The sequence below is a fragment of the Mobula hypostoma genome, chromosome 4 (assembly GCF_963921235.1).
Source record: "Mobula hypostoma chromosome 4, sMobHyp1.1, whole genome shotgun sequence".
Classification (NCBI taxonomy): Eukaryota; Metazoa; Chordata; class Chondrichthyes; order Myliobatiformes; family Myliobatidae; genus Mobula; species Mobula hypostoma.
Window position 1 is genome coordinate 73509536 of NC_086100.1, and position 22461 is coordinate 73531996.

The following is a 22461-nucleotide window of genomic DNA, read 5'->3' on the forward strand; positions in this document are numbered from 1 at the left end:
AACCTTTTGTAAGCTTTTCTTTTCTTCTTGACTAGATTTATTACAGCGTTTGTACACCACGGTTCCTGTACCCTACCATAAATTCCCTGCCTCATTGGAACGTACCTATGCAGAACTCCACACAAATATCCCCTGAACAATTGCCAGATTTCTTCCGTACCTTTCCCTGAGCACATCTGTTCCCAAATTAAGCTTCCCATTTCCTGCCTGATAGTCTTATAATTCCCCTTACTCCAATTAAACACTTTTCCAACTTGTCTGTTCCTATCTCTCTCCAATGCTATTGTAAAGGAGATAGAATTATGATCACTATTTCCAAAGTCCTCTCCCACTGTGAGATCTGACACTTGACCAAGTTCATTTCCCAATACCAAATCAAGTACAGTCTCTCCTCTTGTAGGCTTCTCTACATATTGTGTCAAGAAATCTTCCTGAACACACATAACAAACTCCATTCCATCTAAACCCCTTGCTCTAGGGAGATACCAATCAATATTTGGGAAATTAAAATCCCCCATCACGACAACTCTGTTATTATTACACCTTTCCAGGATCTGTTTCCCTATCTCTTCCTCGATATCCCTGTTACTATTGGGCGGCCTATAAAAAAACACCCAGAAATCTTATTGAGGCAACACACACAAAATGCAGGTGGAACGCAGCATGCCAGGCAACATCTATAGGAAGTAGTACAGTTGACCTTTCGGGCTGAAACCCTTCGTCAGGACTAACTGAAAGAAGAGAAAGTAAGAGATTTGGAAGTGGGAGGGGGAGCGGGAGATCCGAAATGATAGGAGAAAACAGGAGGAGGAGGGATGAAGCTAAGAGCTGGAAATTTGATTGGCAAAAGGAATACAGAGTTGGAGAAGGGGGAGGATCATGGGACGAGAGGCCTAGAGAGAAAGAAAGGGGGAGGGGAGCCCAGAGGAAGATGGACAGCAGGCAAGGAGTGATGTTGAGAGGGACAGAAAGAGAAAAAACAGGGGGGTGGAATAAAAATAAATAAGGGATGGGGTAAGAAGCTCTCCGCTTCTTTTTGGATTCCAGACCTAACCAGTTCCCCTCTACCACCACTCTCCTCCGTCTAGCAGAATTAGTCCTTACTCTTAATAATTTCTCCTTTGGCTCCTCCGACTCCTCCAAACTAAAGATGAAGCCATGGGCGCTCATTTAGGCCCCGGCTATTCCTGCCTTTTTGTTGGCTTCATGGAGCAGTCCATGTTCCAAGCCTATACCGGTATTCGTTCCTCACTTTTCCTTCGCTACATCGACGACTGCATTGGCGCTGCTTCCTGCACGCATGCTGAGCTCATTTACCTCATTAACTTTGCCTCCAACTTTCACCCTGCCCTCAAATTTACCTGGTCCATTTCCAACACCTCCTTCCCTTTTCTTGATCTTTCTGTCTCTATCTCTGGAGACAGCTTATCTACTGATGTCTGCTATAAGCCTATGGACTCTCACAGCTATCAGGACTATTCCTCTTCCCACTCTGTCTCTTGCAAAAATGCCATCCCCTTCTCGCAATTCCTCCATCTCCGCCGCATCTGCTCTCAGGATGAGGCTTTTCATCCCAGGATGAAGGAGGTGTCTTCCTTTTTTAAAGAAAGGGGCTTCCCTTCCTCCACCATCAACTCTACTCTCAAACGCATCGCTCCCATTTCATGCACATCTGCTCTCACTCCATCCTCCTGCCAGCCCACTAGGGAAAGGGCTCCCCTTGTCCTCACCTACCATCCCACCAGCCTCCGGGTCCAACATATAATTCTCCATAACTTCTGCCACATCCAAAGGGATCCCACCAGCAAGCACATATTTCCCTCCCCACCTATTTCTGCTTTCCATAGGGATCGCTCCCTACGCGACTCCCTTGTCCATTCGTCCACCCCATCCCTTCCCACCGATCTCCCTCCTGGCACTTTTCCTTGTAAGTGGAACAAGTTCTACACATGCCCCTACACTTCCTCCCTTACCACCATTCAGGGCTGCAGACAGTCCTTCCAGGTGAAGCGACACTTCACCTGTGAGTCGACTGGGGTGATATTCTGCGTCCAGCACTCCTGGTGCAGCCTTCTATATATTGGCGAGACCCAACACAGGCTGGGAGACCATTTTGCTAAACACTTATGCTCTGTCCGCCAGAGAAAGCCGGATCTCCCTGTGGCCACACATTTTAATTCCATGTCCCATTTCCATTCTGATATGTCTATCCATGGCCTCCTGTACTGTCAAGATGAAGCCACACTCAGGTTGGAGGAACAACACCTTATATTCCATCTGGGTAGCCCCCAATCCGATGGCATGAACATTGATTTCTCTAACTTTCGTTAATTCCCCTCCTCCCCTTCTTACCCCATCCCTTATTTATTTTTATTTTCCTCCCTTTTTTCTCTCTGTCTGTCCCTCTCAACATCACTCCTTGCCTGCTCTCCATCTTCCTCTGGGCTTCCCTCCCCGTTTCTCCCTAGGCCTCCCGTCCCATGATCCTCCTCCTTCTCCAACTCTGTATCCCTTTTGTCAATCAACTTTCCAGCTCTTAGCTCTATTCCTCCCCCTCCTGTCTTCTCCTATCATTTCGGATCTCCCTCTCCCCCCACCCCACTTTCAACTCTCTTACTATCTTTTCTTTCAGTTAGTCCTGACGAAGGGTCTTGGCCCAAAACGTCGACTGTACTTCTTCCTATAGGTGCTGCCTGGCCTGCTGCGTACCACCAGCATTTTGTGTGCGTTGCTTGAATTTCCAGCATCTGCAGATTTTCTTGTGTTTGCAGTGAAGTTATTGACATGCGGATGGGATTGAGGAGTAATCAATACCTGTCCGTTCCCGAAGAAGCACATGCTGCACTTTTACTCCACAGTTTCTCACTGCACCTTTTTTTTTTATCCCGAACATCTCGCTGCGCTTCAACAGGTCGGTAGCCGTCTTCGCTTAATTTAGAACTTACTCATCTCTGCTGTTCTGTTTTGTAACACCAAAACATTAAAACTCTTTGAAAGCAAAATAAGAAGCGAGGAGATAAACATGTGTACTTCAGTTTTATTTTAAGCAAGGTGAGCATGTAAGTCGTATTTCACGTGTTTTTACATTTAAACCCTAATGAATTTGTTGAGGGTAACTATGAGCATAAACTGCACACAAGGTTATCTAGCTAATGAGTGAATGGGAACAGGTAGAGAGTGAGAACTTAGATAAAAGATTGTAGGATATTCCTTAGTCGTACTTCATGGTCACTCTTGCTGATTTATTCTCTCAGAGAGTTCACTTCACTAGCATCTTCCATGTACTTCAATGACCTTCTTTAGTCTCCTGCCCAGTTCTAACGAAGGATCTTTGATCTGCTTCCCTTCCCACTGATTACTATCTGAATATTGTATGACTGCTTGACTTCATCACATGGAATATTATTTTAACACATCACTTAAACTTATGGAAAGGTTTAGTGCCAATATTTGGGTTTTGAATTCTTGCTTGAGCCTTGTAGAAATTGAAACTGATTTCACCATTTAATCATTGTTCCCGTATGGTTTGCAAAATGCAGTCTGGAACTTAGACATATAGAGTTGTTTTGCTGATTGCAAAGATGTGAAGTTTCTTTTTTGCCGTAAGTCCTTAATACCAGAACTCTAGTTTGTAGAACTTCCTATTAAAGGAAGTGGCAAATATCTTGCTAATTAAGGAGTGATTTCTCCAGAGAGTACTATGAGGCCTGGAGCATCAAAAAAATGCAGATAAAAGACAAGTCAGACTTAGCAGCTGACTTACTCAAATATGTTTTTGTTCGCATACTTTGCCCACAAACTACTTAAGAATTATAAACTGTTCCTGTAAAAACAACATAGTTAAAAAGCGCAGATTTAACTCGTTGTTTTGTGAAACTAAATGCAATGTATATAAACAATTCACCTTAATTTAACATAAACATGATACCACTTCTGAAAATCATTGAGAAATTCTTGGCTCTCTCAGATGCACAAATTTATTTTAGAGTCTTGCAGAGCTGTGACAGAACAATCTCTCGGTCAAATGTAAATTGCTGTCTATTTCCTGGAGCTTTAAGTAATATTTTACTATACTCCATCAATCTTGATGAATGATATTACTGTAAAGACTGTAAAGACTTAAGACCAAGTACAGGCCTTACAATTGCTGCACACCATCCACCTTTTTATAAATGGCAACTTTGATCTTGGCCTCAACACTCCTGTTTGTTCCCTAAAAGTCTGCACTCCTTTATAATTTAAAAATCTGAATACACTAAAGGCTGAGAAAGAAAATATCCGCCTCCATAGCTCTCTGAGTAGACAATTCTGAAGATCCATAACTCACAGAATATGTTCTTCCTCATCTCCACCTTAATTGGATGAATCATTCTGGAGTTATCCTACCTGGTTCTGGATTGTCCATGGGCGGAAATATCTTCCATCATGTATCCTATGAAAACCCATCCAGAACTGTGTATGCTTCAAAAATAAGATCACTCCTCAAAATTTCAAATCCATTGAGTATAGGCCAAACTAGTTCACTTGTCCTTCATTCCAGGGAATCAAACTGATAAACCTCTGAACCTCATTCAAGTATATCCCTTCTTCAATAAACAGAAACTAGACACAGTTTTTCAGGAGCTGTATAGTCTAATTACAAATACAACACTTCCATATTTTTGTTCTGAATTTCCCTTGCAACAAGGGCCCCAACATTCTTTACCACCTTTCCAGCACAAGAACGCTTGAATCCCTCAGACTGCAGCACTCAGTAGTCTCTTCCATTTAAATAAATATTTCACCTGTTTTTTCTGTGGTCTGCTCTGTTGAAGGATAATTTCTGGAACATTTATTTTTGATGTCTTAATTTTTACTTCATGTCAATGAAATTTTGAGCTGATGCCACTATATGGTCACAAACATTTGGAAGAATGAATAGAGAAATACCTCTACCTTCATGTCCATGGACTATGAAATATACTACGATGCTTAACATATCTCCTGCAGAATAGAAAGAATTATATATAATTATATATTTAAAGCATCTGGCTGTCAGATGAGGGATTTCCAGGGACTCCCAACCTCCCCGATGGCCACATTTGCACCACGTGCTCCAAGATGCAGCTCCTTAGAGACCGTGTTAAGGAACTGGAGCTGCAGCTCGATGATTTTCAACTTGTTAGGGAAAGAGGAGCAGTGACAGCCAGGAGCTACAGGGAGGTAGTCAGCCCAAACCTACAGGAGACAGATAAATCGGTGACTGTCAGGAGAGGGAAGGGAGAACATCAGATAGTGGAGAGCACCCTTGTGGCTGTTCCCTTTAACAGTAAGTACTCCATTTTGAGTACATACTGTTGAGGGGGACGAGCTACCTGGGATAAGCAACAGCGGCCGTGCCTCTGGCACTGAGTCTGGCCCTGTGGCTCAGAAAGGTAGGGAACTGAAGAGGATGGCAGCAGTAATAGGGGACTCTATAGTCAGGGGGACAGATAGGTAATATGGTGGACGTGAAAAGGAAACATGGATGGTAGCTTGCCTCCCAGGTGCCAGGGTCTGAGATGTTTCTGGATGCATCCACCATGAAAAGGGAGGATGAGCAGCCAGAAGTCATGGTACATATTGGTACCAATGACATAGAAAGAAAAAGGGAGGAGGTCCTGAAAAAAGAATACAGGGAGTTAGGAAGGAGGCTGAGAAGCAGGACCGCAAGGGTGGTAATCTCAGGATTGCTGCCTGTGCCATGCAACAGTGAAGATAAGAATAGAATGAGGTGGAGGATAAATGTAAGTCTGAAGAGTTGGAGCAGGGGGCAGGGATTCAGATTTCTGGATAATGGGGAACTCTTCTGAAGCAAGTGGGACCTGTACAAAAGGGATGGGTTGCACTTGAATTGGAGGAGGACCATATTCTTGCAGGCAGATATACTAGAGCTGTTGGGAGTGGTTTAAACTAATATGGCAAGGGGGTGTGAACCAGAATGATAGAGCTGAGGAGGAGTCAGTAGGTTTACAAATAAATGATAGATAGATGTAAAATGAATGTAAGGAAGGACAAGCCAATGACTGGGTACAAATGCAGACAGAGCAAAGAATTAAATTGTACCACAGAGGCAAAATTCAAAAGGGTGAAGAATGCAGGACTGAAGGTGCTGTATTTAAATGCATGTAGCATTCAGAATAAGGTGGGCGGGCAGATGCAATTAGAGATTAGTCGGTATGATGTTGTGGGCATCACTGAGTCGTGGCTAAAAGAAGGCCATAGTGCGAGCTTAACATCAAGGGATATATTTTGTATCAAAAAGGACAGGCACAAAGGCATAGGCAGTGGTGTAGTTCTGTTGGCAAGAGATGTTAGAAAGAGGTAACACAGTGTCAGAGAATGTTGAGTTTTTGTGAGTGGAGTTAAGAACTTGCAAGGGTAAAAAAAAAACTATTATAGGAATCATATACAGGCCTCCAAATAGTAGTCAAGATGTGGGCTGAGATTGCAAAGGGAACTGGAAAAGGCATGTAATAAGGGTAATGACACAATTCTAATGGGGTACTTCAATATGCAAGGGGAAAATCAGGTTGGTGACAGATTGCAAGACAGGGAATTTGTTGAGTGCCTATGAGATGGCTTTTTAAAGCAACCTGTGCTTGCTCCTACTTGGGGAAAGGCTATCTTAGATTGGGGGTTCTGTAATAACCCAGATCTTATTAGGGAGCTAATAAACCTTAAGAGACAGTTGTCATAATATGATTAAATTCATACTTTAATTTGAGAGGGAGAAGCATAACTCACATGTATCAGTATCACAATGGAATAAAGGGAATTACAGAGGCATTAGGTAGGAGCTTACTTAGGTGGATTGCAGGAGGATACTGGCAGGGATGACGGCAGAGCAGAGATGGCTGAAGTTTCTAGGAATGGTTCACAAGATGCAGGATAGATATATCTCACAAAGGAAGAAGTTCTCAAATGACAGAGGTAGGCAACCATGGGTTGACAAGTGAAGTTAAGGACTGCATAAAACCCAAGGAAAGGGCATATAAGGCAGCAAATGTGAGTGGGAAGTTGGATGAGTGGGAAGCTTCTAAAATTCAACAAAAGGCAACTAAAAAAGCTATTAGAAGAGAAAAGATGAAATATGAGAGCAGATTAGCCAATAATATAAAGCAAGATACCAAATGTTTTTCAGTTATCTAAAGAGTAAAAGGGAGGTGAGAGTTGATATTGGACCACTGGATCACTGGATCACTGGAAAATTATGCTAGTAAGGTCGTAATGGGGAACAAAGAAATGGCAGATGAACTTAATGGGAACTTTGCACCTGTCTTCATTGTGGAAGACACTAGCAGTGTGCCAGAGGCCTGTGAGTGTCAGTGAGCAGGAGTGAGTGACATTACTATTACAAAGGAAAATGTGCAAGGCAAACTCTATGGTCTTGATGTGGATAAGTCACCTTGAACAAATAAATTGCATCCCGGAATTCTGAAAGAGGTTGCTGAAGAGATAACGGATGCATTGGTCATGACCTTTCAAGAATCACTTGCTTCTGGCATGATCCCGGAGATTACAAATATCACTCCACTCTTTAAGATAGGTGGAAGGCAAAAGAAAGGAAATTATAGGCCAGTTAGCCTAATCTCAGTGGTTAGGAAAGTGTTGGAGTCTACTATTAAGGATGAGGTTTCAGGGTACTGGGAGACTAGTGATAAAATAAATCAAAGTCAGCATGGATTTTGCAAAGGGAAATCTTGCCTGACAAATCTGTTGGAGTTCTTTGAGGAAGTAACAAGCAGGGTGGACAAAGGAAAGGCAGTGGATTGCATTTGGATTTTCAGAAGGTGTTTGATAAGGTTCTGCACGCGAGGCTGCCTATCAAGATAAATCATATAGTGTTACAAGGACGATATTGGTATGGATAGCAGAATGGCTGACAGGCTGGAGGGAGGGAGTGGGAATAAAAGGGGCCTTTTCTGGTTGGTTGCCTGTGACTAGTGGTGTTCCTCGGGGGTCTGTATTGGGACTGCTACTTTTCACCTTGCTTGTTGATAATTTAGGTAATGGAATTTATGGCTTTGTGGAAAAGATTGCAGATGCTACAAAGATATGTGGAGTAATGCAATTGCAGCAGGACTTGGACAAATTGGAAGAATAGGTAAAAAAGTGGCAGATGGAATACAGTGTTGGGAAACGTATGATAATGCATTTTGGTAAAAGGAACAATAGTGCAGACTATTATATAAATGGGAAGAAGGTTCAAACATCAGAGGTGCAGAGGGATTCATGCAAGACTCCCAGAATGTTAATTCACAGTTTGAGTTTGTGGTAAAGAAGGCAAATGCAATGTTGGCATTTATTTCAGTGGGAATAAAATATAAAAACAAAGAGATAATGCTGAGCCTTTATAAGTCAGGCTTCACTTGGAGTATTGTCAAAAGTTTTGGGCCCTATATATCAGAAATGATGTGTTGTCATTTGAGAGAGTCCAAAGGATGTTCACAAGGAGATTCCAGGAATGAAGGGGTTAACATATGAGGAGTGTTTATCAGCTTTGGGCCTATACTCACTGGAATTTAAAAGAATGTGGGAGATCTTATTGATACCTACCGAATGTTGAAAGGACCAGATAGGGTGGATGAGGAGAGGATGTTTCCTACGGTGGGAAACTGGAGAACTAGAGGAAACAGCCTCAAAATTGAGGTGCAACCCTTCAGAACAGAGGTAAGGAGGAATATTTTTAAGCCAGAGAGTAGTAAATCTGTGGAATGTTCTGCCACAGCCTGCAGTGGAGGTCAACTCCGTACATATATTCAAGGCGGAAGTTGATCGTTTCCTAATTGGTCAGGACATCAAAGGATGTGGCGAGAAGGCAGGAGTGTGGGGTTGAGTGGGATCCGGGATCAGTCAAGATGGAATGGCAGAGCAAACTCAATGGGCTGAATGGCCTAGTTCTGTTCCTATGTCTTATTGTCTAAGCATTCTCTAACATCATAACTGAACATGTGCTTTGCTCTTCCACTTAATTGTACTTTCACATATTTTGTGATAGAGAGAAATCATGGAAAGAAGAATAGACTAAAATATTTGATGTATTATCATATCAATGAAGAATCATTAGAAATGATTTTTACAATTGGTAATAAAGAAGACAGATTAACATCTTGATATTGTTACTATTAAAAATTCACCCGTTTGAAACAGAAGTCGACTTTGTTCAAACTGCGTGACAGTAACATTTCCTAATAGAATAATTAAACTTCTGATTGCCCACGATCGTGCAAGATTGCACAATTTTCACTGTATACTAATAAAAGCAATCCAAAGTACTAAGAGAAAGAAACTGTTGCATTTTGAATCTGTATTGCTTGTTTGAGATGACTAAGGAAGTAGGAAGTAAGAAGTAAAATATGTTGGGTTCTTTGGACTTGCCCTCTGAGGTTTGCTGTAAGTCTCACCCATCAAGATTTATCACTTTCAGTGATCAGTTTTGAGGTTTAGAGACCTCCCAGACATATAGAACACAGAGCATAAAACAGTGCAGCCTCTTCAGTCCATGATGATGTGGTGACATTTTAGCATACACCAAGATCAATTAATACTTCCCTCCCACATAGCCCTCCATTTTTTTCTTTCGCCCCTGTGCCTATCCAGAGTGTCTTAAATGTCACTAATGTATCTGCCCCTATTACCACTTCCTGGCAGCATGTTCTATACACCCACCACTCTCTATGTAAAAAAATCTATCTCTGACATCTATCCTATATTTTCCCCCAATCACCTTCAAATTTTGCTCCCCCCAAATTAGCCATTTTCACCCTAGGAAAAAGGCACTGGCTGTCCACTCTTATCATCTTACTTTCCTCTATCAAGTCAACTCTTCTCCTTCTTCGCCTCAAAGAGAAAGCACCAGCTTGTTCAATTTTTTCACATAGGACATGCTCTCTCATCCAAGCAGCATCCTGTTGAGTCTCCTCTGTGCCCTCTCTAAAGTTTCCACATCCTTCATATAATGAGGTGACCAGAGCCAAACACAGCACTTCCAGAGTGGTTTAACCAGAGTTTTATAGAGCTGCAACATTATCTTGCGACTCTTGAAATCAGTCCCCTGACTTATGAAGGGCAACGCACCACATGCCTTCTTAACTGCCCAAATGATATCTTGATGTAACTTGCAGGCAAAGATCCAGCTTCAATGATCAAGATTTATGAGTGCTTCTCTAAATGCGGAGTGAACTGATCCTTGTGCACTCTTCAATTTACCTTCCTAAAATCTCTCAGCCAACATTCATGTGTTTCAGTCATCTACAGCAAGCTTCACACCCAGATCCTACAATTTGACTTTGAGCAGTATTACTCTCAGTATGAGTATTACTTGATACTTTGGAGGGAACCTTGGGTCTGGGGTCCTTCTGACTTTTCCCAGTTTTCTGTCTCAAGTGCAGAAAGGCCCTTCATGGCAGTGAGTGCTGGCTGAAGTGCTATCTGGAATGGACAGTGCACAACTATTGTGCAAGCACATGGAACACGGGAGGCAAGGAAATGATGTCACTCCTCTCAAGTTCGGGAGACGACTAGAAATATTTATTATGTAATAATCCATACAATTCCTTGTGTCTACATTAAGCTGGAGCAATTATTGTGTATGACCTTATGTTTTGCATAAAAACAGAACATGAACAATGGATCAATTGAATCACAAGTTCATGAAACCAACAGCTTCAGTGTTTGCAACCACAGTGAATTTTATCATTTCTTGTATGTAAAGCTTCTAACGATTAGCAGTATCTACTACATTGTATGAATATATAAAACTTAACAACTTGAATGCAAGTGTGAAATCTTCAAGTCCTAACGTAAAATTCACCCGCTTATCCTTGCTGCTTCTTGCTAGTTAACCAATTCTGCATCTACCAAGAGCTTTGAACTTGCAAATCATCCTTTTCTATTCAGTCTTAGAAACATAGAAAACCTACAGCACAATACAGGCCCTTCAGCCCAAATGCTGTGCTGAACACGTTCTTACTTTAGAAATTACCTAGGTTTACTCATAGCCCTCTATTTTTCTAAGCTCCATGTACCTATCTAGGAGTCTATTAAAAGACCCTATCGTATCTGCCTCCACCACCGTTGCCAGCAACCCATTCCACAAACTCATCATTCTCTGCATAAACAACTTACCCCTGACATCTCCTCTTGCGGAATATCTTTTGAATTATTACACCTACTGACTCCCTCTATCACTCTGGGTGAAAATGCAAAAAAAACCCCTATGTCTCGGAATGCCATTTGAAGTGCAGTGCAATACTATCATGCAGTGAGTATTCCTAAAACATGGAACACAGAAAGCAAGAAGATTGACTTGATGCTCCTCTGAAGTTGTTGGTGAATGCAATCAGCATTCATTTCTTTGTCTTCCTTTAATAGTCCATACAATTCCTTGTTACACTTAAATGATAACTATGCCTCCATTGTTTCTAATGGTTGCAAACGCTATCAAATTCTACTAGCTAGATCTCACTCACAAACACAGATCTGCTCAAGTGCAGGGATACTATATCTATTAAAGTAATTTCACACCTGTGACTTGGTGGTCTGAACAGCTACGTGCAGCAGTGCTCAGTTGAGATTACGTGCTGCCTCCTTTGTTTATAGCTTGTTTAGCAAGCCTGGTGGCTAAAAAAAGTTCCTTCCACGCCACTCTGGTTGAAATTTGAATCAGCATAGAGAGCAACAGCCAAAGGAAACCAACCAGCAATATGCAAATATTTGACATGTGTTGACAATGCTTGACATGTGTGGAGAAAGATGCAAGGACCTGTGTCACGGTTCATTTCGAGCAGCTGCGCGGCAGAGAATACTCTGACCCATGGGCTGTTCTTAGGGACATACACAGAGACGGACATCAAGCGCTGCCAGAAGATTGTATATTCGCTGAAAGATGCTCTTTGGTCTGCCAAGACATCGAAATATCTGTAGAGGAACGCTGCTGACTGACACATAAGAGGCTGAGGGAGTACATCCTAAGGGATGCACTGAAGATTGGCGCAGCCACAGCAAAGGCTCTTCTGCTACTGGACAAGGAGGGGCATGGTTGCGCGAGGAAGTCCCTCGATTATTGTAATAGTGTACCACCTCAGGGGGCCACATGAGTAGCAATAGTGCAGTTGATTTAAGAAATGTTATGGAACACTACTCAACCCATTATCTATGAATGTAAGAATGAAAATGTATTGCACAGTTTGTAAATATTTTTTATTAGGAATAACATCTTTTTTTTAATATAATTTTTATTGAGTTTTCAAACTTGATTACATGAAATACTAATATCTACCCTCCCCCCTCCCCTTAGCCCTTCCCCCCGATATATAACCCTACCTAAAAGAAAGAAAAGAAAAGGGGGAAAAAAGTAAGAAAGAAAGACTGCCTGGATATTGGAAGGCCTCCACATGCTCCATGGGATTTGAAATAAATTTAATATATTTATTTATTACTTTCCCCAAAGGACCAACATCTTTATCATCGGAGCACCTACATATGCCAACCTATCTTTTGTAAATAAGGGTGCCAAATATTCAAAAATGTACATATTTATCTCTTAAATTATAAGTAATTTTTTCAAGTGGAATACAGCTAAAAATTTCATTATTCCAACGATCCATACTTAAACACGAATCCGATTTCCAAGTAACTGCTATAGCCTTCTTGGCTACTGCCAATGCCATTTTTATAAATTATTTCTGGTATTTATTCAATTTAAGTTTCAGTTTTATCCCTTCAAAGTCACCAAATAAAAATAATATAGAGTTATGTGGAAGTTAAGTTCCATAATTTGTTCCAATAAAACTCTTAAATTTATCCAAAAAGGTTGAATCAATTCTAATTAGTTCTGCTAATAGTTCTATCGCCAATACAAATAAAGCAGGTGATAATGGACAACCTTGTCTAGTTGACCTTTTTAACTGGAATGGTGTTGAAATTTGACTATTTGTCACTACTTTAGTGTTAGGATTAGTGTTTAAGGTTTTGATCCAGTTTATAAAAGGTACTCCTAACCCATATTTTTCTAATACTTTAAGTAAAAAATCCCATTCCAATCTATCAAATGCTTTTTCTGCATCCAAGGCTACTACCATACTCATTTACTCCCTTTTTTGTGCCAATTGAATTATACTAAGTAGCCAAGTTACATTATCTGCCAATTGTCTATTTTTGATAAATCCTGTTTGATCCATATGTATTAATTTTGGTAAATATTTAGATAATCTACTAGATAAAATTTTTGCTATTATTTTATAATCTGTGTTCAACAAAGAAATAGGCCTATATGATGCCGGTTTTAAAGGATCTCTATCTTTTTTTGGCAATACTATTACAATCACTGTCGAGAACGATTCTGGAAGTTTATGTGTTTTTTCTGCTTGACGTATTAACTCCATAAAAGGAGAAATTAATAAATCTTTAAACTTTTTATAAAATTCAGGTGGAAAACCATCCTCTCCTGGAGATTTATTACTTTGAAGTGATTCTAAGGTTCTTCAACCTCTTTTAATGCAAAAGGCATACCTAATGCCTTCTGTTCTTCCGAATTCAATTTTGGAAGAGTTATTTGTGATAAAAATCTTTCTATCTCATTAATGTCGCTTTGTGATTCCGATTGATATAATTCAGAGTAGAAACTTTGGAAGGTTTCATTAATTTCTAAAGGTTTATAAGTAATTTTATTTGCACTCGTTCTAATTGCATTTATCGTTCTAGAAGCCTGTTATGTTTTCAACTGCCAAGCAAGAATTTTGTGTGATCTCTCACCTAACTCATAATACCTTTGCTTAGTTCTCATGACTGCCTTTTCTGTTCGATATGTCTGAAGCATATTATATTGCAACTTCTTATTGACAAGTTGTCTTCATTAGGAATAACATCTATATTGAAATTAAAATAAGTGCCCAACAACACAAGACAAAATGGGGGGGAAGTAGTGTCGGCTAGAATGTTGAGATCTCAAAAGCTGCGACAGGATGAAGATTCATTGAATATACTGAGCTAATAAAGAGGGCTGTTCTGCATACCTTTCAGAGAGCTAGGTGGAGAAGAACAGTTATGGTTACACAATGAAGTTAAGGAGAGTATCAAGTTGGAAGAGCAAGTACGTAATGGCAACTGTTAGTGATAGCCTCAAGCAGGATTAAAATTCAGAATTCAGCAAAGGAGGACGAAACAAAATCAAGAAGGAGAAAGTAAACTGTGAGGGTAAATTCGTAAGAAATATAAATAACATTGACAGGTAAATGTTAGGTATATGTTTTCCCTCATGTCTTTACGGTCTTTATAGTAATATGATTCATCAAGATTGATGGAGTGTTTTAAAATATTATTTCAAGCTCCAAAAATTTCTTTGAAATTCTTGGTCTTTTCTGAGTCTTCGAAATTCATTTTCCTGAAAAGCTATGAGACTGCAGCTTTTACTTTATTTAAAGCAGAGAGAGATTTTTTTAAATAAATCCGTAAAGGAACAAGGCAGGAAAAGTGGTCTTTGATGACCTTATTGAATGGTGGAGCAAATCTGAGGGACTCTATGATCTATTCCTACTTCTTATGGGTTTACAGTAAATATTGAAAACAGATGTGCTAACCACTTTACCAAGCTATTGCTTTGCATTCCTAAATATGTGCACGTGTGTGCATGGATATTATTTATGGAACCAAGGGCACTCCTGGCACACAAATATCAGACATAACTAAGTTTAAATTCATTATTGCCCTTCCTGACCTTTGCTGGTGGAAAGTTGGATTATATTTCTATCAATATAGAAAAAATCATCATTTCAATTAGACAGACTTTTAAATGAGCCATTAATTAACAGATGAGTCATCTTATTAGCCAGTCAGACAAGAAATTCACTGTAAAATAATGTAGGAACCAAGAGTACAAACATAAAAATTCTCAATCATGCAAATTTCTATACATACAGTACACACTCATTGCAGTGTGGTGCATTATAGTAAACTAAATCCTCCAATTTGCAAGCAACCCCTCTCCCTCTCCCTCTCGCTCACTCTCTACTCTAGTTCACTCTCATTTTCCGGCATTTTTCAGAGTTTTTATTGAAATAGGCAGGGCTATAGCTGATTTGGAAGTTACATTTTAGTACAAAGACTGTAACACTCTAACAAGCTCAGAACCATTTCATTCTTTTCTATTTGATTGTTCAAATGCAGTCAATGGGAATTTCTTCAAAATTCTTTCTTTCTTTTTCAATCTTTTTATTAGTTTCACAAAATATAATACTCTCAAAATTCTTATGGCAACTAATCGTGGAAGAAGGTTAGCCCTCTGTATATTCTCCAATGCCACACAGAAGAGGCATAAGAAGATAGTGTGCTGGTTTCTGATCCCTTTGGTCAGCAAACTGTAGCAGAAATTATGCATATGGAGATGAGAGGGAGCAGATTATCAAGCTTAAATAGGATGGTATTCTCACTGTAACTTTTCATTTAATGTCCAAAAACTTGCCAGAACCTATGCTTACATTAAATCGATTTATGGGAATGGTGGTGGAATACGAATGATAGCTTTGAAGTTAACTTAATATAAATCACTGCATTAAGAGATGAGAAAATTAAAAAAAGGAATGCAGTAATCTTTTAGTCCTCACTAACTAACTTCTTGCATGGAGATTGGCCGAGAGATAATAGAAGACTGCATGAGCCCAGGAAGCTATCAACGCTGGAGTGAACCACTGTCCAGTAAATGAAAGAATGTTCAATTACTTCTTCCCTCTCTGGTACCACACACAGAAATGCCTACATTACTATCAAATCTTGTGAATGATGACTTAACCATTGGCAGCAAAATAGAAACTTCAACCAGTAACTATGGTACGTTTAGTGCAAAGGAACAATAACAGGCTCAAAGTTTTAAAATGCACCAGCTCTCTTAAGATAATTAAGCAAAACCATTGTTAGTAAGCAGCAGGATAAAAGGGTCCTAAAAGAGCAAAACAGACATATTAGATGGAAAACTACATTATTTCTGGCTGTCAGTAACTGTTTTGTTGCAAGAGATACACAGCATATATTTGTAAAGTAGAACAGAAATTTCTATGACAAAATTCATTATTTCACTTCCTAAAACATATAGACGGTATTGACTAAGTAGGTAAAGCACAGGAGGAGAGTAAGAGAACAATTCTTTATTCCATGCTGGACTTTGGTGCCAGTGGAGCCCAAATGAAAGAATTTAAATACCTTGTGCTAACGTACAGTTTGCTGCTGCTCCAAATCTCTGTCACATGCCTTTTCCCCCAAAATGATTTTGTGAAATTGAGCTCAGCGGAGACAGACCCTGGGGTTTCTGTTTTCTCCTTCAATCCATCAAGGCAGAGTAAAAGAAACTTCATTTGCTGTGAAATATTTAAATGGGAAACAGGCTGGTGTTGTGAGCACTGTCATTTGAACACCACCCCCACCTTCTGCTCCAGTCAGCTCATTACCTCATGCCTTGTGCTATGCATTACCCTATAGCAGAGCACCTCTCAGATTGTTAACTCAAACTGTACAAGCCGGTTGATCAGTTCACTTCATTTTGCCCGAAAAGGCTGTATTAGCAGTGGACGTCCTATACTCAATTAATACAAAAGCTTGGATGGCAGAAAAAAGTCCGATCTGTAGGCACAGATCAATATTTGCAAACTTGAGCTTGGGTAAGGAAGAATTTACTGCCAAAATAGTAGCAAGTTCAACTGTGCAGCTGTACGTTGTTTTTAATAGGTAATTAATCCAAGAACTTTTGGTAAGAAGGAATAACGAATGAATTGCAAATCACTACTAGTTGGTAGCTGATTTGTTTTGCCCCGAGGCCACACTCATGACCAAGGCAATTTGCCATCAACCTCCCCATGGTTTCATGTGATTATTAAACTTAAACTGTTTTTTTGCCAATTAAGCTATCTGGAGAAATACGGCACTTTGTCTTTATAGTTTTTTTTTGATGAGCCAATTTGTGGTTCTCTTTGGTTTCCAGATTTCTGTCCATTTCTCTATTTCTCCTTCCAATCTTTCTTTGCCTTTTATCATGTTCTCCTCTGTGCCTTATTCAACATTAATTCACTGTGTTGCATTCTCCGGCATTCCACTTTATTTCTTCAACAATTTTTATTCAATTATAGTACAGTGGGTTTAAGACTTACTCCAAAGACTTGAGCAGAAATAAACTGTGATATCTGAGGGAGTCATACACAGTCAGGAGTGCCGTCTTTTATGTGAAACATAAAAATGAGGCAGCAACTTCTCTCTCAAGTGAATGCAGGCTATCAAAAATACCATTTTGAAACTGTAAAAGAGACAATACTTGGCTCTTAAACAACATCACTAACAACAAAATTGAGAGAAGGATCTCAAACCAAAATGTTGGCTATCATAGAATTACAGACTCATTGAAGAGTGTGGTATAGAAAAGGCACTTCAGTCCCTTCAGTCCAACTAGTCCATGCCAAACTGCTATTCTGCCTAGTCTCATTGATCTGCACCTGGACCATAGCTCTCCATACCCCTCCCATCCATGTATTTATCCATACAGCTCTTCAGTGTTGAAATTGACCCCACATCAACCACTTCCACTGGCAGCTCATTGCACACTTTCATCACCCTCTGAGCAAAGGCATTCCTCATCATGTTCCCTTTAAACATTTCACACTTCACCCATGTTCTTTAGTTCTAGTCTCACCCAGTCTCAATGGGAAAACTCTGCTAGCACTCACCCTATCTTTACACCTCATAATTTTATATATCTCTATTAAATCTTCCTTCATTCTCCTATGGTCCCGGCAGCAAATGAAGTCCTACCTGTTCAACATTTCCCTAATACTCTGGTCCTTAAGTCAGGCAACAACCTCATAAATTTTCTCTGTACTCTTTCAATCTTATTGATATCTTTCCTGTAGGCAGGTATATTCCAAATTTGGCCTCACCAAAGTCTTATACAACTTTGACATAACATCCCGACTCCTGTATTCAATACTCTGATTTATGAAACCAAATGTGCCAAATGCTTTCCATACCGACCCTGTCTACCTGTGACATTACCTTCAAGGAATTATGGATCTGTATTCCCAGATTCCTCTGTTCTACCACTCTCCTCACTACTCTACCATTCACCGTGTAGTTTATCTCCTAAAGTGCAACAACTCACACTTGCCCACATTAAATGTCATCTACTATTTTTCAGCCCATTTTGTCCATTTTTCTTCACAGATGCTGACTGATCTGCTGGGTTCCTCAGGTTGCTTTCTGCTCATTAACAACAGATATCCTGTTCTTTTACTGTTTATGTAATGGAATTCAGCTGTGCATTAATTGCTTGCTGCTTCTCAAATATTGTGACAATAACTTCCATTTAAGAGTACTTCATTATGATACTGTAACATCTGAAAGACTTGAAGGATGTTTCATAAAAGTCCACCTCGCTTCTTTGAAGAACATGGAGACCAAAATCCAAAGTTCAAAGTATGTTTTTATTATCCAAGTACGTATATGTCACCATATGCTACTTTGAGATTCAATTTCTTGCAGGCATTCACAACAGAATAGAGAAAAGCAATAAATCATACAAAAACTAACCAATAATCAATGTGCAAACCAAGACAAACTGTACAAGTAAATAAATACTATGCAAACATCTTAGGCACGTATACAGTAGATAGCTTGGGTGCCTCAACATTCGCATAGTACTGTAGTAATTTTATGTATTGCACTGTACTGCTGCCACAAAACAAACATATTTCATGACATATGTGAGTGATGATAAGCCTGATTCTGATAAGGGTCTCTGTTGTGGACTGAGAGAGGGAAGGAGGTAGGGAGAGGGGAATCATGGTTGGTGAAAGGGGAAAGAAGGGGGGAGGGAGCGGGAAGCAAAAGACAGAGATTCTGTAATAATCAATAAGCCATTTGTTTGGAATCAAATGACCCTACCTGGTGTCTTAGGGCTGGGTGTGCCTGTATCCATGTCACCCCCGCCCCTGTCATTCCTTCTCTGCCACCTGTACCACATCCCTCTTCTCATTACTACCATCAAGGAGGAAATACAGAAGCCTGAAGACACACACTCAATGCTTCAGGAATAACTTCTTCCCCTCCACTATCAAATTTCTAAATAAACTCCTAAATATTACTTCACCAATTTTTCCTCTCTTTTTGCACTGCCTATTTATTTTAATTTATATTATATATAAACAACTGTAATATATAATTTAAAAAAATTATGCATTGCTTTTTACTGCTGCTACAAAACAACAAATCCACAAATTTCACGATATTTGCCAGTGATTGTTAAATATGATTGTGAGGGGTGTATGGGGTGTCTAGGGAGGGGTAGCACCTCTGGTAGGGGGGGCCCTGTCGTGCACTTTTCAGGGCAGCTCATCCACGTTTGGTCCCCACCTGGCGCTCAGCTCTCACTCGTGGCTCCAAGTAGCTGTAACACGCGCAGCGGCCTCACCCCGGTAAACCGTCTCAGCAGACGGGCCAAACCAAGTGAGGGTAGCCGACATGTCTTCAACCCTCGATAAGGTAGGGCAATGGTCCCCAACCACTGGGCCACGGACTGGTGCCGGGCCGCAAAGCATATGCTACCGGGCCGCGAGGAAACGATATGATTTGGTGATATAAGTCAACTGCACCTTTCCTCATTCCCTGTCATGCACTGTTGAACTTGAACGCACGCGAGGTCATTACCCGCGCGTCATCCATGTCAGCGCAGGAAGATCAGCTCCTCGAGCTTGCAAATGACGGCCGGCTGAGAAGTATGTTTGACATAACACCTCTGCCGGCATTCTGGATCAAAGTCAAGGCTAAATATCCTGAGATAGCCATGAAAGCACCGAAAACGTTGCTTCCATTTCAACATATTTCTGCAATGAATACAACGAAAACTAAATTGCAGAATAGACTGGACATAAGGAACCCCCTTTGAATATCACTGTCTCCTATCACCCCTCGAAGGAACCGTATTGTTGCAGGGAAACAAGCCCAGGGCTCCCACTGATTCGGCGATATTGGTCTGTTGCAATGATTTTATATGTTCATATGGGGAAAATATGTGCTGTGTGTTTAATATGATACGTTTAATACGTTACTTAAACGTTATGATACTATTGACTTATAAGTGACTTATATAACCATATAACAATTACAGCATGGAAACAGGCCATCTCGGCCCTTCTAGTCCGTGCCGAACGCTACTCTCACCTAGTCCCACTGACCTGCACTCAGCCCATAACCCTCCATTCCTTTCCTGTCCATATACCTATCCAATTTTTCTTTAAATGATAATATCGAACCTGCTTCTGCCACTTCTACAGGAAGTTCGTTCAACACTTACTTCAAGCTCCCCTGTCCTCCCCTGATAATTGACTTATCACTATATTCATGCGAGGAAAATATGCGCTGTGTGTTTAATATTAAATTCGTTAAGATAAACCCTTTTAGAAACGAAATTGAGTGTATTAGCCATTTATCACCTATATTCCAGTTGTGATTAACACCCCCCCACCCGCCGAACAGAACCACCAAAAACAATTTGTAGGGAAAAAAAATCGGCACCTACACGCATGCGCACTGGTGCCCGCGCAAGGTTTCATGGTCATTGTAGACTTTCTGGGGGTAAACACAACGTATTTGACAGCTACTCTTGTCCGTTGGCAACACTACCCCCTTGCCCCCAGGTTGGGCAGTCCGCAACAATACTGTCAATATTAAACCGGTCTGCAGTGCAGGAAAGGTTGGGGACCCCTGAGGTAGGGGATCTGCCTGTCCCAGCGTGTGAAGTCTGGCCCTGACAGATTGGGCCGAGGAGACCGATTAATGGTCCAACGGTCAAGTAGGCAGGCCCAGCAGGCGTCGTGGAGCGCTAAGAGCACGACAAGACACTTAGATGTCCTGGTCACCCACTGCTGCAGGAGAGGTCTCCAGCTATAACGGTTGTCCGTGCCACAGGATCAAGGTCTCTTCTGCAGAGAGAGTGGGATTGCCCCTGTACAACGGCCGTTCCACTTAAAACTCCATCGCACACAGATTTCTGTTCTGCAAATCACCTCAGTCCAAACTCAACTCGTCAAGCCCTGCAGCGATGGGGGAGTGGCAAAGCAACAGGTGGAGATGACCACTGGCAGTTGTAGTCACAAACCTGCACGTAGGTGGCTTTTGGACCAGTGGTCGTTCGTCTCTGTACCCGGGGCAGCAGAGATGTCCGGCAGCATCCAGGGCAACTGGGCAGCCATTTTTAGGACAGCACTGCCCACCCTCGTATATGAGAGGGGGTTAGAAAAGGTACCCTAAACCTTGCCTGCCCCACAACATCTGGCTAGCTAACTGCGGATCATCTCCTTAGCGGTCAACATGCATCAAGAAAAACAAATCAAAGAAAGCTCATCTTTGGAGCCTGCAATGTCCGCACCTTGCTGGATCAAGAAAAGGTGACAAGGCCTGAAAGACGAACAGCACTCATAGCGGCTGAACTTCATCATTATCGCATTGATATCACTGAACTCAATGAGACCAGGCTTGCAGATGACGGTTCATTACAGGAAGCAGTGAGTGGATAAACGATCTTTTGGAAAGGGAACCGCAGACTGACGACAAGATCCACAGAGTAGGTTTTGCAATCAAAACTGCTCTGCTGAAGAACATGCCTACTCTACCCACTGGAATAAATGAACCTATCATGACATTCCACTTTCCTCCCAGCAAGTCCTGGTACATCATCTTTGTCAGTGTCTATGCACCAACTCTCGTGAGTCGGGACTAAGACGAAGAAAGTTTCTACGAGGACCTGGACCAGACTATTCAGACAACCCCTGCCAGCAATAAACTCGTCATCTTGGGCGACATCAACATTGGGGTTGGGACAGACAGCGACAACTGGGACGGAATCCTTTGGAGATATGGGGTGTGAAAACTAAACAGTAACGGCCTGCTGCTTCTGAGCAAGTGTGCCGAGCACAAACGGTGCATCACGAACACAATGTTCAGACTTGCAAACAAGTACAAAACAACCTGGATGCATCCCAAGTCCACACACTGGCACCTACTCAACTATGTCATAGTACGCCAGCGTGACCTTCAAGACGTCACCATCACCCAGGCCATGCAAGGTGCTGAGTGTTGGACGGATCAGAGGCTGGTTCGGTCGGTCCTCAACCTGCACATAGCCCCTTTGCATCGTAAGCAACCAAAGACTGTCAGAGTGTCATTCAGCATCAGCAGACCGCAAGACCCAGGTCAAGTCCAACGTTTTCAACATGTACTTAATGAAAAACTCTCCAGCAATTCACCACTTGTGGGAACCCGTTCTGAAAAGTGGATGCAGTTCAAAGACGTCATCACGCAAACTGCAACAACTGTACTCGGACTGAAAACCCGAGTGCATCAAGACTGGTTTGATGTAAACCATGAGATCATTTCAGCAGCCCTTCAGGCTAAGAACGAGGCCTATGC

The 22461-nt window shown here is 41.2% G+C and overlaps 1 protein-coding gene and 1 long non-coding RNA gene across 5 annotated transcripts in view; one reads left to right on the top strand and one right to left on the bottom strand.

The window, feature by feature from the left end:
* Positions 1-22461, bottom strand: part of LOC134345395 (beta-galactoside alpha-2,6-sialyltransferase 1-like) — a 123947-nt gene that overhangs the window by 78205 nt on the left and 23281 nt on the right. The window contains exon 1 of one of the 4 annotated variants that reach the window (XM_063045990.1): positions 16216-16548. The exons of the other annotated variants lie outside the window; for them this stretch is intronic. The gene's annotated coding sequence lies outside the window, so the exon portion shown is untranslated. Of the gene's footprint in view, positions 1-16215; positions 16549-22461 lie in introns of those variants that run through there. 4 annotated transcript variants of the gene reach the window in all.
* LOC134345397 (uncharacterized) overlaps positions 1-22461 on the top strand; it is a 67129-nt gene that overhangs the window by 30391 nt on the left and 14277 nt on the right. The gene's annotated exons all lie outside the window — the stretch shown is intronic.